Source organism: Neofelis nebulosa, chromosome 8 (genome assembly GCF_028018385.1).
Source record: "Neofelis nebulosa isolate mNeoNeb1 chromosome 8, mNeoNeb1.pri, whole genome shotgun sequence".
Classification (NCBI taxonomy): Eukaryota; Metazoa; Chordata; class Mammalia; order Carnivora; family Felidae; genus Neofelis; species Neofelis nebulosa.
This window is the reverse complement of record NC_080789.1, coordinates 23,843,211-23,855,763: the sequence shown is the minus strand read 5'-3', so window position 1 is coordinate 23,855,763 and position 12,553 is coordinate 23,843,211.

The window sequence follows — 12,553 nt, the reverse complement described above, 5'->3', positions numbered from 1 at the left end:
ATGGGATTTCTTAACTTATATTCATCTTATTGGTTTGTAGTTTTCTTTCTGTGCAAACTTTTTTGGGGTTCTGCCTCAGTGTTTTTATATTACATTAAAAATATTGGATGCTTTATTCTCTCTTCTGTGATCTTGAACAGTTTGAAATAGCATGAGAATTAGCTATTCTTTAAAGGTTTGTTAGAACGTCTCCTGTGAACCAAGTGAGCCTTGGGCTTTTCTTGGTGAGGAGATGAAAGTATTTAACAATTGTTTTTATGTATTCTATACATATTGAATACATATTCTATACATATTCTATACTAATTGATCAGTTTAGATTTTCTCTCTCTCTCTTTTTAAATGTTCATTGATTTTTGAGAGAGAAAGAGAGAGTGTGAACATGGGAGGGACAGAGAGAGAGGGGGACAGAGAATCTGAAGCAGGCTCTACGCTGAAAGCAGACCACCCAATGCAGGGCTCAAATTCACAAACCTTGAGACCATGACCTGAGCTGAGGTTAGATGCTTAACCGACTGAGCCTCCCAAGTGCCCCTGATTTTCTCTCTCTTCTGAAGTTACTTTTGCCAAGGTATACTTTCTTAAGAAGTTATGCATCTCAATCAGATTTTCAAGTTAATTTGCAAAGTTGTTGATCTGAGTCATACAATATGATTGCTTAAATTTCCTCTCTGTCTGTAATTATTTCTTATTCTCTGTGTTTATGTCATTTTCTTGATTGTATTAGTTAGTAATTTGTAGTATTGTATGTGGATGTGTTTGTTGCATTTTAAAGACCATCTTTTGTATTTATTTGTTAGATCTCCATATCCTCTGTATTCTAATTTACTAACTTTTGTTTAAATAGTCATCTTCTGATTCCTCATGTTTATCTTTCTTTAAATTTTTTAATGTTTATTTATTTTTGAGAGAAAAAGAGAGAGAGCAGGGGAGAGGAAGAGAGAGAGGGAGACACAGAATCTAAAGCAGGCTCCAGGCTCTGAGCTGTCAGCCCAGAGCTGGACGCAGGGCTTGAACTCACCGGCAGTGAGATCATGACCTGAGCCAAAGTTGGATTCTTAACCAACTGAGCCACCCAGGTGGCCCCCTCATGTTTTTCTTAATCTGTAGTTTCATAAGAATGCTCAATTCGTTTATTTCATTTTTATTTATCAATATAAATATATTTATATAATTATATATTTTATAATTTATATATTTTATATATTATATTAATAATAATAATAAATAATAATTTATCAATAATAAATTTTTATAAATTAATTTTAATTATAATTAATTAATTTATAATTAATTTATAATCAATTATATATAATTATAATTATATAATTATATATTTAAATTATTTTAAATGTTTTTAATTTTTATTTCATATTTAATTAAATTTTAATTAAATATTGTAAATATTTTAAATTAATTATAATTAATTAATTTATAATTAATTTATAAATTAATAATAAATTATTTATTAATAATAAATAATGATTAATAGAAATAATTAATTTATAATTGATATAAATATAAATATATATTTATATAATATAAATATTTAAGTCTGATTTCACTAATGACTGCTGTTTTGGCTTAATCATACAGGTTCTTATATGTAGAGGTATTTTTTTTTTGTCAGTTTTTAAGTATTCTGCAATTTTTATTTATAAACATGTTCTTTGACTCAACAGGTGGTTGACAGAGAGCTTCTAGTTTTCCGGGGTTATGGGTGATATTGTTTTCTGGCTCTGTTATGTTCCATGGAGATCAGGTAAGATTTTTTTTTTAAGTTTATTTATTTATTTTGAGAGAGAGAGAGAGAGAGGGGGAGAGAATGAGTGGGGGAGGGGCAGAGAGAGAGAGAATCCCAAGCAGGCTCAGCACTGTCAGCCCAGAGCCCAACTCAGGACTCAATCTTACAAATCCTGAAATCATGACCTGAGCCGAGATCAAGAGTCAGATGCTCAACCAACTGGGCCACCCAGGTGCCCTGATGATCTCTTTTATAAACACAGTCCTCATATTTATTTTCATCTGAATCCTGCACTTAAATAGATTCAGTTTTCGCTAGTGGTCTTTTGTCAAAGATTTTTCTATTTATGTATGAGTCTGCTTAAGTTTATTTTCTAGTAGATTCTTCACAACGTTCTCGTGTGAAATATTCTCTGAATAACATTTTAAACTTTTGGTTTTCTTTATACTTGACTGGCATTTTGTCTAGCTTTAGATTATAGGGTGACATTGTCTATTCTTAAGATTTTGAAGGTTGTGTGTTGCTTTGGAGAAGTTTAAGGCAACCAGATTTTTAAATTTTATTATAAGTTACTTTACTATTTTGACTGGAGAACCAAAGTGTTCATGTTTGTATTCTAATAACTTGTTAGTATGAAGCATATGGAGTTATTTTTTTTCTGGTAATAATGTACCTTCCCAATAGGAAGATTAAGTTCTTTTGTTATTTTTGGAAATTTGTCTTTATATATTTTAACATTTATTCTATTTCATTATTTTGGTTTTCTTTTCCTGAGACTCCACTTATGTGTATGTTGGATTTTTTGCCTGTTCATAACTCCTCTTGAGTTCCTTCTTTTCTCTCTTTCCTCCTTTCCTTTTTCCCTTCCCTCTCTCCCCTCTCCTCCTTCACACCCTTCCTTTCTTCCTTCACATTCTTCCATTTAATTTTCTGACTTTTCTTATTTATGCTGTTTGTTGCTCTTACTGTGTTTCAGCGGTGTCTGTAGTCTCTAACGCTCCTACCAATTTCACCTTCATTTCTTTTTTGTTTGTTTGTTTGTTTTTGTTTTTTGTTTTGTTTTGTTTTGTTTTCCCAGATCTCTGGGAGTTCATGTTCTGTCTCCTGTTTCCTGACTTTATCTTCCCTGGGGTCATGTACTCTGGGTTGCATTCTTGCTTCATAGAAGCAATTGCCGTAGTAGTAATAGTACTTAACTCAGAGATGAATATTAGTCAAAGTTTTCATCTGCTCCACTGAACTATTTTCAAGATTGTTTCTGGTGAGTGTTCTTCACCTAGCATTGTGTTGTGATTCCTTATCTTATTTTCTTGATTGAAATATTACCTGTTTTTTTTTTTTTGATTGCTCATCTTAAAGCAGAAAAAAAATTTTTTTTGAATCCATGGTTTGTTGGAGGTTTCTCTGTGTGGGCAGGGAAGACCCAAAACCATGCTTGTGTTGAGTAGGAATTTTCTTTTTGACCCAGGTGGTGGTGTACCACCTTGTTTAGCCTTCAAGTCTCACCAGCTAATAGCGAAAGCCAACTCTGGGGTGGTTCATGATGTAAACTTTCGTCTCTCCCTTCTTTCATAACCCGCTTCTTGAAAAAGTTAGCTTTTCTATGTTTTTCTTCCTTCGCTTTTCAGAAGCCAATCAGATCTAGGGCAAGTCCCGTCTCTAGCTGGTATACATCACTTTGGTGGTAGCAAAGCAAGTAGTCAGGTTTTAACCTTTGTTTGAGAAAGAATAATAGTTCCTTCTGATTCCTGCAGCTTTGTCCCCCTGTAGGTAACTCCGTATGATCTACACTGCTGTTGGCCGTGTAGATTTATAGATCCATTTTCTGATTTAAGGTCAGCTGTCTCCTAATCTCATAAGAAATAGAGCTTAAATGTCTTATTTACTTTCACCCAAACTCTTTGAGGGAGGGGAATTTCCAACAGGATGAAGTGAAAATACTAACTTTATACCACCTTACTAGAAATATTTGTCTCAATAGTCTTAACCCAAACACTTGGTTAAGTACTTCCACCATGCCTTTTTGTTTTGATCAGAAATAGCCACATCTCACATAAACTACATTGACAACAATGTTTTCATTTAATAAAATGAATAATTTATCATGAAATATTGTAATGTACTATAATGTACTATGCATTATTATTAATTTTGTATTTATTAGTAATAAAAATTTATGATAATTATTAATGTTATATATTACATGTTATATTAATTAATATATTAGTATATAATATATATGATAAATGATCAGTTATTCTGATCTCTTTTCTTTCAACCAATTTTAATGATCAATACATTACTTACTGGTGATTTTTTTCAAAAATGATTAGGGGCGCCTGGATGGCGCAGTCGGTTAAGCGTCGGACTTCAGCCAGGTCACGATCTCGTGGTCCGTGAGTTTGAGCCCCGCGTCAGGCTCTGGGCTGATGGCTCGGAGGCCTGGAGCCTGTTTCCGATTCTGTGTCTCCCTCTCTCTCTGCCCCTCCCCCGTTCATGCTCTGTCTCTCTCTGTCCCAAAAATAAATTTAAAAAAACGTTGAAGAACAAAAATGATTAAATAAATAAAGCCAGATTTTACCTTATAAAATTTATATTTCAGCCTTTATTTAAAAAAAAATAGGAACTAATGGTCCCTAAGGTCTAAATGATTAAACATCTAATTTTTTTTAAGTTTTTAATGTTAATTTACTATTGAGAGAGAGAGAGAGAGAGAGAGCGCGCGCATGAGTGAAGGAGGGGCAGAGAGAGAGGGAGACACAGCATCCAAAGCAGGCTCCAGGCTCTGAGCTGTCAGCACAGAGCCCAACACAGGGCTCGAACCCACGAATGTGAGATCATGACCTGAGCTGAAATTGGACACCAACCGACTGAGCCACCCAGGCACCCCTAAACATCTAATTTTAAATTAAAATTTTATTTAAAAATTTAAAAATTTTAATTTTAATCTACTTTTAAGTTAAAATTTTAATTTTTTGTGTTTTTCTTAGTAAAATTCATAACACAACTAGAAATAATAATACCTTAAGCTGTCAGTGTTTGATAACCCAATGGTTTCTGAGTCTATTAGTCAAAAAGTGTTTATGGCTGTATAAAATGAACATATGGTTCAATCAGTACCATCAGTGTAGAATTCAATCCAAGCCCACCATATGATTAGTTTTATTTGGAGTGTCATGTCTAATTGGAGAGGTTCTAATAGAAAACTCACCCTAAACTATGTGATTTGGAAATAAGAGGAAAAAATCTTCAATGGAATTTTCAGAAATACTATCAAAATTATAATAATAAATTCAGAAAAGACAATCTATCACATTTCCTCTTCCGCCCTCTCTATTACTGAAAACCCTTAAATCATTTCCCATTCCTCTTAGGATAAAAAAAATCAAAACTTCTTAACACAGCCAACCACATTTACTGGTTCTCCAGTTCTATCTTACATCATTCCTCTGCACTACGTTTTTTGGAACAGAAGATCTTTTTTACTTCCCTTAAACTTGGCATGTGCTTTCTCACCTCAGGGCCTTTGCACCTGCATTCCCTGCCTGCAGAAATTTGCCCCTTTTTTTTTGCTTGTTTAACTAATGCTCATACGTCAGATCTCAATTCAAGCGTCTCCTCTTCAGGGAACCTTTCCCTGGCGTCCTTTACTAGGTGCCCTGTTACATTTTCTCACAGAATCTATGCCTTTCCTTTGCAGTTTTCTTGTCTCCTCTACTAGCCCAATGGTAGTTTTCATGTCTGGTCCATGAGCATGGCTCCTTTTGTATAGTATTCTAGTCCCAGTGCTTATCATAGAACCTATTACATAGTAGGCACTTTATAAATATCCGTTGAAAGAATTAATAATGATACTTAGTATCTATTGGGCACTAAATTTATCAGTCACCTGTGTTATCTTACCACAGGAAAAGCCGATTTTGCTTTTAGAAAATAGGAAGTAAAGCAAAGGAAAAAAAGGAAAGAAGTGAATCTAATTAAGTGTCCTTCAGGAAGAATTTTTGATCTTGTAAAGTTCTGCATATTTACTTCTTACGTTGGTTGAATATGAAAGGTACCCAGGAGTCTAGAATTTGCATCAAAACTATACAACTCTAAAAGTTATAAAAATGAGCAGGGAATATAACGATGGGTTTTAGAAGATGTATTTGGCATTTTCTGCTTATAATTGGATTAGAATTACAAGTAGATCAAAATTTCCCACATATTTCTTATTTCTACCCTTGATCCTATACTAAATCAGAAAGCCTAAGGTAGCAAGGGGGAAATACGTTTTTTTTTTAAATGTATTGTAATCAGGCCTTTGTCTTCTGGAACCTAATGAGAAGTTTGCTTCGGGTTTTGATTTTTAATTTCTCATATTTATTCCACTTTGCAGTGCCTGCTTGATATGGCCCCACATAGAGCTACTCTGCTTTTGAAAGAAGAAAGTGCAGAAATTAAAAATTATAGAAGGTTAGAGCCAGAAGGGGCTGTAGAAATGATTTGTTCAAAGCCTCTCATTTTGCAGATGAAGAAACTGCTACCCAGAGAGCATATGTATTGGAACAGTGGTAAGAACTCTGGTCTTCAGACCTCCTTCCTAAAGTCCATTCCCAGACACAGTTGGTCATAGAGAAAGAAAGGTTTAGACCCCCTGTTGAACCTTGCATATCAAACTCTTTCTTGTTGGGACACCCAGGTGACTCAGTAGGTTAAGCATCTGACTTCCGCTCAGGTCTTGATCTCACGGTTCCTGGGTTCGAGCCCCGCATCGGGCTCTGTGCTGACAGCGCAGAGCCTGGAACCTGCTTCAGATTCTGTGTCTGCCTCTCTCTGTCCCTCCACTACTCATGCTCTGTCTCTCAAAATTAAATAAATGTTAGAAAGTTTAAAAGAAAAACTTGTTTCTTATTGATTTGACTTAGTGATAGAATGATTTTTAAAAAATCACACCTTGAAAATACATGAAATTTATATAGACACCATCATAATAGCATAAAAGTATTTTAACTTTTAAATCTATTTTCCTTAAATTTGAATTTTTATATCGTATAGAAGGTACCACTTTGACCCCTTTGGTACCTGTACAGCAGAAAGAGCACGCAGAGCTTTGGCATAAACAGGTCTATGTTCCATTCCTGGCTCTTCCACTTATTAGCTGAAATGTTGGGAAAACTGCTTACACTTAGAACCTTGGTGTCTTTATATGCAAAATTAAAACATTAATACCTGTTTCATAGACTACCCAAAATATTCTTTGGTAACCCAGCATGCAGATAAATGTGTATTTAAGAAATAAAATGTTTTACAGATTGCTACGAGGAGTAGATGATATGCCAGTGCCCGTCCTATGAAAGTTGTCTGCCAAGTCTTCATTTCCTTCCTTTTCTGAAACTAGTGGAGCTGCTCAAGTCAGCTTAGGTGAAATTTTGCTTTTCATCCTACAGAGTCAGGCTATTTGAGATTTCATAGGAAAGGCACCCTTGGAAATATTTCATGTCAGCGTTACCTGACATGGAACACGTACGGAGATTTTTTTTTTTTTTTTGTACTGAGTATTTAAGTGGTTTATAAAGTGACCCCTATGGTGGTTGCTGCTGTAAATGACAGGAAAATGTGCACGACTTTGTGATTGAAAATTGCTACTTACCGGCACACCAAACTTTTGTTAACGTATTGTTGGAGAGTATTTGCATACTAGGTTTAAAGTTCTGTCAGTTTAATAGATTCGACTATCAACCAGAAAATAACAGATTTTTAGTATAAACCAGCAAGTCAAATTCAGTCTGCCTCATGAAGCAGATTAAATTCTTTGGAAGGAGGCAATTTCTACATGACATTCGATGAATATACCACTTCAGGCTGAAATATTGGTTCAAATGTACAGATTCTGGCTTTTTCTACTTAGAACCCTGTAGCCTTTAAGTACCATAGTAGAATGTAGTAGGATAATTACCACTGTCTTTCTCTAGTTCCCAGAACCATGAAGAAGGAGCTAAATTAGCTTCCAGGTGTCATAATGTTTTTGAAAAGCCATAGAACTAGAAACTTGGAATCTTAGGTTTTTTCCTAGTACTATGTGGCATTGGACAAAACTACTTACCTCTTTCAGTCCTCAGTTTCCTTATTAGTAAAGTCATAGACTTGGGTAGACTCTCACTAAAGGAATACAATTGTGAGTCTGCCTCACTTACTGGAAAGATATCTTTCCAACAACCACGAGGGTCCAGCACCTGTGATGTCATTGCCCCATAAGGTAGTCTATAATATGTTTGTTTATACCTCATTCTTCTTCCATATAACATGCCTTAAAGCTTCTAAAGACAGCATTTTGCTCCCCCCTTCCCACTCTTGTCTTTTCTAGGCCAAATGTCCTTATTACTCTACATACTAATGTGGTTTCAAGTTATCGTACTGACCTGGTTGTGTCCTCTGAATGAGCTCCCAGTGCTCAGCATTCCTTCATTGCCTAGACTCCTTGACTTCAACATAATACTCATTATAAAACTTGCCCAGGGCAGAGGACAGACTACAGTTTTGTAGCTAAAATATCTATCTCTGTTTTCTCCATCTTGTTCACAAGGGGTCTTAAGACAATGACCTGGTAGCCTGGAAAGCCCTTATCAAAGAAAAAAAAAATTCCATTCAGGACAACTCATTTTTTTTTTTAAAGAATCTAGGGGGATTTCCAATTATTTCCATTTCCTTTGTGAATTGCTCATAACCTACCTATTCAATCATCTCTATTAGAATTTTCTTCAGAAATTGATGTCAGATTCCTTGATCTGGTGGCTCAGGAATCTAACTTTTCTCCTTTTTCTTGGGTATGAATACATTTACCCACATTCCATATCCTGGATTATTTCCCATTTGTCTATTTACACTAAGAGGACCTAAAATGGTCCTAATCAGTTCATCACTTTCTTGACTTGAATTTTTTTTCAAAGTCCCTAAATGTTCATTTTTCATCATCTCACCTCTCAATCCCTCTAAATCAGAAACTGCAGAACTAGTGCTTGGAAAATCTGAATTAGAATGCCTTTGGCTGGGGCATCCATTGTCCAGTCCACCTAATCCTTACCAAGGATTTTTTCTGTTGTGGTAACCTAGCATTTTCATATACACTGGTCCATGAAGTGTTTTGAGTGTGAAATCCTTGTGAGTTATACCTCTTTCAACTTGAAGATTGTTTTCCTTAGTAGTGAAAAAGAAAGCACAAACGGGGTTGTCGCCAAAGGCTACCTTTGTCCACATTGCGCTCTGTCTAGAATCCTCTTCTCCACTTCTTCTAACTGGTCAGAATCTTTCCAGCATTATATCATATAATAGCAGTCATAACAACAGCTATTTATTGTACACCTTCTCTAACCTACGCACTGTGCAGGGAATATGGAAATGAATGAGACCTGGTCCCAAGTTCAAACCCTTGGTACAGCATGAGGAAGTGATATGTAAATCTGTACGTACAATAGGGTGCATACTATGGTGGTTTTGCACATAGACTCAGGAGTCAGACTGCCTAGGTTCTAAACCTGGCCCTGATACCTAGTGACCATTTAGCCTGCAAAAAGTTTGTTAACTGCTCTGTGCCTCAGTTTCCTCATCTATGAATGGGGGATAATAGTAGTCCCCCTTATAGAGTTATTGTAAGGATTCAATGAATTAATGCATATAAAGTGTTTAAAATAGTACCTGGCACATATAAAATCTCAATCGGTGTTTGCCATCATTTTTTATTATTGTTAAAGTATACGTGTAGTAAGAAAAAATTCTCTGACCCTCTTTCTGTCCCCTATAACAATTCTCATGTATTAGATATTCTTTCTCTTTGCTATATTACTCTGCATATATATTTGTAACAGCCAACGCTGAGATGATATAATGTTATGGTCTCCAAGGTACTGGCTGATAATAAATTGAAATCTTTCCTCTTGTTTGTTTTAAAAAGCTGTTGCTTCAAGGTCACCTTTTCACCAAGTGTTCTCATTCACTGTCTTTGTGGCAGCCCCAATCCCTACCTCTAGTATTCTTTGGACTTTTCTAAATACAGCAACTAAAAGGTTAATTCTTGACATAGCAGGAGGCTTTTAAGGGTCCCACCCCAAAGCCAGTTTCCAGTCTCTCATTCTGATTGGCCAGTGCCCCATCTATACAGCTGTAAAATACTTTGAATTTCATCCCTCTGCCATTTATATAGTATATAGGTCCACAACCCTTTATCCATGATTCCAAAATTAGAAAAAAACAAAAACCAAGCTTCTTTCTTTCCTCCTTCCTTCCTTCCTTCCTTCCTTCCATCCTTCCTTCCTCCCTCTCTCCCTCTCTCCCTCTCTCTCTCCCTCTCTCCCTCCCTCCCTTCCTTCCTCCCTTCCTTCTTTCCTTTCTTTCAATAAACTGATACTAAAACTCATTTGACCATAAATCTTAACCTGCACTGATATATGGAGTTTGCAATCTTTGTTATCCCATTTAGTATTATGCTAATATGTTTTGCTACAAAACTGTTAATAGATTTATCATAAGCACTATCTCAGACTATACATGGATATAATGAAATATAAGTGGGGGCACCTGGGTGGCTCAGTTGCTTCAGTGTCCAACTTTGGGTCAGGCCGTGATCTCATGGTTCGTGAGTTTGAGCCCCACATCAGGCTCTGTGCTGACAGCCTTAAGCCTGCTTCAGATACTGTGTATGTCTCTATCTCTCTGCCCCTCCCCTGCTCTCTCTCTCTCTCTCTCTCAAAAATAAACATTTAAAAATAATTAAAACATAAATGTGTGTACATTGTCTGATATTCCTGAAGTACAAAAAAACCCTGAATTCCAAAATATACCTGGCCCCAAGATTTTCTGATAGATTTATGAATTCTCAGGCTGATACCTTGAATTTAAACCTTACCCTTTCTATATAAATTGTGTGATATTGAACATTTAGTTACCCTCTCTACACATCAGAATCCTCATGTATAAAGTGGAAATAATATCAGTAACTACTCACGGAATAGCTAATAGGATTCCATTCTATAAGGCATGGAAGTTGCTTACAACAGTGCCCTGTCTCATGGTAAGCACTCATTTATTAGTAACTATTATAAAATTTTGTTGTTTTTATTTGAGGGCGAGGTGTGTGCTTTCCAACTTTATCTTTGTACCTAGTGCACAGTGGGGACTCCAGAAGAGCTCTTTGGATAACTGCATGAACGAATGACTCCGTTTTGCCTCAAGTAGTGAATTGATCCCTTTCTTGTTGTTCCTCAAAAAAACAGGTTAACCAGGTTAAGAAGCATGTTTGGTTTTTTACACTTTTCACACACCTTAACTCAATCAGGCCTTTTTCCTCCTGACTGTATCTTATAGCTCTTTGTCCTCCTGTCATTTATATATGCCTTTATTCAATCATGCACCTTGATTTTTTTTTTAACGTTTATTTATTTTTGAGACAGAGAAAGACAGAGCATGAACGGGGGAGGGTCAGAGAGAGAGAGGGAGACACAGAATCTGAAACAGGCTCCAGGCTCTGAGCTGTCAGCACAGAGCCCAACACGGGGCTTGAACTCACAAACTGCGAGATCATGACCTGAGCCGAAGTCGGACGCTTAACCGACTGAGCCACCCAGGCGCCCCTCAATCATGCACTTTGAAAGCATATACTGTCAAGCAGTGCTACTTTCTTCAACTTTTCTTTGTTTTCCCTCGCCCCTTCTCCTTTTTCTTCCTTCTCCTCCTGTTCCTCTTCCTCTTTTTCTTCTTCTTCCTCCTCTCCACTTCCTCTCCTTCTCTTCTTCCTTTTTCAAAACTGCGGTCCTAAGAATTTCTCATCGTCCTGGAGACATCTTCCCTTTTGTGGTCCTCCTGGAGCACAGACACCACGAGCACCCACCCCAGCCTCTGTATTTCCTCGAGCTTTCTGAAATCCGCATACACAGAGTGCACATTTCTCTTCTGTGGCTATTACAAACCAAAAGAAGTGGGAATGGTCTTGCTAGGATCCCATCATTTTAACCCTCAAAACATTATCTTTGGTACTTAGGTTTCACTTTTGGTTTCCAGTAAAATGTTTAATAGCATCTCAATACACTTTGTTTTGAAAGAATTTAATACTTTTAATGCATTAAGAATTTAATGCTTCCTTAAATCAGAGTGAAGCTTAGGGAATCTGCCCTGATCATTGCTTACTGCATCATGTGAGAAGTGAAATTGTCCTGAAGGTTGACTAGGAGCTATCAGATTGTTCTGCTTGGAATAGAAGGAGACTTTTCTAAACAAGTTACTTATTGGAGTTAAAATGAAGCAAAATTCTGAATGTATATTTGATTTTTTTCCCCCCGATAAACCTGATCCACTTGATCTGAGAAGGTACCAGCATGGGTCTTTGCCAAGAAAAAAACCACCAGAGATAATTAGATAAAATGAACGAGGAGGTACTCATCATCATCATTGGATGTTGGGATTACTCATCATTGGAGTTACTTATCATCATCATGTCTTTCTTCTGTAGTTATTTATTTTATAAATTGTCTTTTCCAGTAGGGAAATATACAAGATACCCCAGTGGCATGATTCCCCCTGTTCCTTTCCTCTTCCATTTTTATCCAAGTCCTTTCTACCTGCAGGTTCATACAGAGGCATCCTCTTTCTTGACATATTGTATTTTACTTCCACTTCTTCCATTAAGCTTATTTATTTTAGGCAATGTATACCTTTTCATAATCATGAGTGCTATCATGTCAATCATCAGGAATACTTCAGAATTATACTTGCCTTTTTTGTTGAATTTTCTATTTCAATTGATTGTCTAAATGTTGCTCATTGATATCTCTGTGTTGG